Genomic DNA, 4,923 nt, shown 5'->3' on the forward strand with positions numbered 1-4,923 from the left:
CAGCTCACAACTGTGACTCCAAGATCTAATACCCTTACACAGTCATACATGTAGGTAAAACACCAATGCACATAAAAAGAAAAAAAATATTGAGTTCTGTATTACCTGTTATTTGTTTTTGTTATGTTTTGAGACAGGATCTGACTGTATATCTCTGCCTGACTTGGAATTTACTCTGTAGACCAGGTTGACCTCATAGTCATGGGGCTGCCTTGCCTCCTGTGTGCTGGGTTAAAGCATGCTCACTGCACGTCTTTTGTTGTTGAGGCAGGGCCTATACACAGCTCTGGCTGTCCTGGAATTCACTGTATAGATCAAGCTGGCCTCAAATTCAAAGACCCACATGTGCCTCCCAAGTGCTGGGATCAAAGGTGTGTGTCCCCATGCCTGGTGAGCCACTGTACAGAAAATAAAGGTGTGTGTCCCCATGCCTGGTGAGCCACTGTATAGAAAATAAAGCGCTTAGAAGAGAGTAAGTGCAGAGAATTGGGGTAGGATGGTGGTTTCCATGGAGATAAGGGAGTCAGTGTCTTTTTAAAAAGATTCTTTTTTTACATTTATGTGTCTGAGGCAAGGGGCTGTCTTCAGAGGCATGAAGAGAGTGGCAGGTCCCCCAGAGTTGGTGGGCCAGGTGCTGGGAGCCTAACTCAGGGCCTCAGAAAGAGCAGCAAACACTCTTAGCGCCTGAGCCGGTGACCACTGTCCTGGGCTCCTTATCTTAGAAGAGGTTTAGAAGCCTGGCATGATCTCAGGAATTTAAGTCCATCCTTGCCTATATAATGGAGTTCAAAGTCGGCCTGAGCTGCATGAGATCTTTTCTCAAAAGCCATCAAACAAACAAAAACCAACTGTTTATTTTTTTGGGGGGGGGTGATCTCCAAAGGAAGGGGAGGCGGCTTGTGCAGAAGCCTTGGGGTAGATAGAAATCTGTGTCGCAGGTGGGGGTGGGGGCGGGGGAAAGTGTGGGTCCAGTGGGACTAGAGAAGATGAGCCCCAAGTGTGTAGTAGAGGAACGTTAACTCTCGGGTGTCCTGGGCCTTAACCTCAAGGAAGACGAACCCCCCTCCCCCCCCAGCAAGCCCTGAGATTCTTAAACAGACTATGACCTGGTGTACACAGCACCCCCTCCCCCAATCCTGGGCTGATGTTGGAAACAAACTGTCAGGGCAGGAAAGACAAGCAGCTGCAGCAGGATGATTGCTGACTTGTCCACAACACACAAGCACATACAGGGCAGTTCATGTGAGTCCCCTCAACACACACACACACACACACACACACACACACAAGGCAGTGCACGTGAGTCCCCTCTGGAGCTTACAGTCTTACCTTCAGGAACAGTCTGCACGCTGCACTGGAAACAACCCATATTAGACGGAGGAAAGACAGGCTTTGGAAGAGGTGGAGATGGCCTGCTATCAGTCACCTCAATGACGCACCTGTTCTGGAAAACCTTGCACTCTGGAGCATTTGAAGCCCCCGCTCCCACTGGAGGTCAGCTCCTGACTTCACTGGCAGGATGCTGGTGAGAGCCAAGGCCCACCTGGGACCTCGTTCCAAACACTAACCTCCAAGCCTCTACTTTTCAGGATTCTTCTGTCTCCTTTGACCTAGAGCCTCGAAGTGTGCTGGCACCATTACCTCCCCAGGACACTGGCAAAAGCTCCCTGGGCCTGAGTGCTCCACCAGGGCTGGAAGAGGTGCTAACTAGGTTGGGCCTGGAAAGTGACATCTTCACTGAAATCATTGTGAGCAAGGCAAGGGTCAGATGAGCCCAGAACCAGCTCCCTCTTCTTCTCTCCATCCCTATTTTGATTTTTTTAAAGACAGGGTATTATGTAATTCAAGCTAGTTTTGAACTCACTGTGTAGTAATTGCTGGGATTAACAGCCTACGCCATTTCTCTTTCAGTTCATCCATTTACCAGTACAGTAGCCGTGACTCAGAATGCCGTTTCTCACGGTCCTGGGTGTTGGCGATCCTTCCTCTAATATTTTTTTTTTTTTGGTTTTTTTCGAGACAGGGTTTCTCTGTGGCTTTGGAGCCTGTCCTGGAACTAGCTCTTGTAGACCAGGCTGGTCTCGAACTCACAGAGATCCGCCTGCCTCTGCCTCCCGAGTGCTGGGATTAAAGGCGTGCGTCACCATCGCCCGTCTCTTCCTCTAATATTTCATAGATCCTTGCATTAGTGCTCCACAATTGCTCATCTGACATCGTCGTCATCATTCAGTGCAGCCAGGCCTGGGACCCCAAAGCATGCATGCCTGGCAAGCACTCCAAGGCTGAGTCACATTCCAGGCCCTCACTGGTAGAGTTGAGGCTGATGTTCTGTGCCTCCAGCACTTTTCTATCCCAGCCGGCAGCTCCCAAATAACCATATGATTTCCTTCCTTCCTTTTCCCAAGACAAGGTTTCTCTGCGTAACAGCCCTGGCTGTCCTGGAACTCCTTTTGTAGACCAGGCTGGCCTTGAACTCACAGAGCTTCTGCCTGCAATAAACCCACGTGGGGCCAGCGAGATGACATCCTGTAAAGGCGCTTGCCCTAAAGCCGGACAGCTGAATTGAATTCCAGAACCCATGCGGAATAAAAGAAAGTGTGTGGGGGTCTTTCAGTTGCCCTCTGAACTCAAAAGCCGGCAAAGGATGGAAGAGAAAGGGGAGGAGGGGAGGAAGGAGTATCGGGCAGATTATAACTGATTTGGACAAAAGAAAAGGCAGGGAGCTGGGAAGATTGGGAGGAATCTTGAGGTTTTAAGCGAGAAGTTTCCTGGTTGGATCTGCCTTTGATAGAACCCTTGAAGAACTCGGAGGGTGACAAACCCAGGCTTGGTTGCTGAGAATGAAGTCTGAAAACCCAGAGGGAGATAGATGCTAGGAGGTCAGGTGGCCATGGTGTCTCCACACTGGAAAGAGAATTAGGGAAACGATGCAGCAAAAAGGCCTGGTTTCTAAATCTAGGTGAGACTCAGAAGAGACAGCAGTTGGGGGCTATCTGGGCGCTATGTCAACTTGCTGCGGGAGGCTGGAGTTCAGAAGAGAAACTGAGGCACGGGTGTGCCAATTGAAGATCTCCTTGCTCATCTCTAAGCGTACCGCGCACTGTCTGGAAGGACCCTGCCTTGCAAGGTGTCTTGGGAGCATTAGTGAACTGACTGGTTCAGGTACATGTATGTATGGGGACGGAGGAGGCTGGGCCTGGGTCCCTGCCAGGGACACTGGTGGTGACCTGTGCCACCCCCAGGAGGGGGACACATTTAGCAGGAGTGTTACCTGTGCTCTGGCTGAGTGTGCATTCATCACCTGCAGCTGCTGGCCGTGGCCCGTGTGTTGGCTGAGGTCCTTCCGGGTTTGCTTCAGGCACTATGCCGAGCATGTTATAGCCCCTACAAGAAGTCTGTATGCGGCAGGGACTAATGTGTCTCTTTAACAGAAGAGGCACAGAGCAGGGCTGGCATCTGCCTTGCGTCTGCAGACAGAACTCAAGTGGTCCACCGTAGGTATAGTGGACTGCTGTCTTACTCGGTGCTTCGACAGAACTGCCTGGTGCGGCAGACACCATCTCTGGTCCGTGGATAAAGAATGAAGGTAGATGCCAGCTGTTGTCGCTCACTCTTGGAATCTCAGCACTTGAGAGGCTGAGGTAGGAGGACTGGGATTTCGAGACCAGCCTGGGTTACATGAAGACCTGTCTTTTAAAAGGGGACTATCCTGGCTGGAGAGAGGTAGTTTATTGGTTAAAAGCAACTCTTCTAGAGGACCTGAGTTCTATTCCCAGTATAGACAGTAACAACTGTCTGTAATTCCATTTCAAGAGGATCCAATATTCTTTTGTGGCCTTCATGGGCACCAGGCACACATGCGGTACACAGATACACACTCAGAGCACCCACACACACAAAATAAATACTACAAAAATAGGCAAAGCGCCAGGTGGTGGTGGCGCATGCCTTTAATCCCAGCACTCAGGAGGCAGAGGCAGGCAGATCTCTGTGAGTTCGAGGCCAGCTTGTCTACAAGAGCTAGGTCCAGGACAGACACCAAAGTTACACAGTGAAACCCTGTCTCAAAAAACAAAACCTAAACAAAATCTAGGCAAAGCATTTAAATGAAGAGCCAGTAAATCAATTGTGCTAAACCAGGTCATTTGAATACTGAAGCAGGTTTTATCCACAACTTGCGGATTTAAGCCAACGGTCCCATTTTACAGACCAGGAAATTGAAGTCTGGAAATTGGACCACATCCATCTCAAACACTCCAGAGCAGGATGTCCAAGGCTTCCCCAACACCTTTCCCTTGTAAACACAGTCCTCACTCTGTCTGCTGAGTGCGGGCTCCTCCCCTTGGGTGGAGCTTCTGCATGCAGAGAACCACAGCATCTTGGATTTCTGTCTGTACCATCTAGACTCACTGCTCTGCAGTAGGCCGCTGGCTGCTCCTAGGTGCTCAAGGGTAGGGGCGTGGCCCACATCAATGAACTTAGTAGCCTGTAGAGGCCTTGTATAGTGTCTCCCACACCTCCCCTTAGGTGATTCTCAGCGCCACTTCCTGGAGATGTCCCTGTTGGAGTCTGAGGCTGCTTGAGGGGAACCAGATCATCAGCCAGCTGTGGCTCTGAGGTGGCGAACCACGTGCTCAATCCGGTGGGCTCCAGGCCTGGCCCAGCGCGTTACAGAGGATGTCTTGGTGAGGGTGATAGTGTCTTGTGCCCTCGCGGATCCTACCTCCCTGGTTACCAATCTTACCATCTATGAGAATAAGAGAAAATAATAGCGGCAACACTTGTTTATTTTTCTGAGTGGGTGAAAATGAGGTATCTTGTCTCTCTAGCTTTAGGGATCCATCTGTCTTTCTCTGAGGGTGCTTGTGCATTCTTGGGGATTCTCAACCTAGCCTCAGGATGTTCTTCCTTAGAATCCCCCAG

This window comes from Microtus ochrogaster, unplaced genomic scaffold (assembly GCF_000317375.1).
Source record: "Microtus ochrogaster isolate Prairie Vole_2 unplaced genomic scaffold, MicOch1.0 UNK115, whole genome shotgun sequence".
NCBI lineage: Eukaryota > Metazoa > Chordata > Mammalia > Rodentia > Cricetidae > Microtus > Microtus ochrogaster.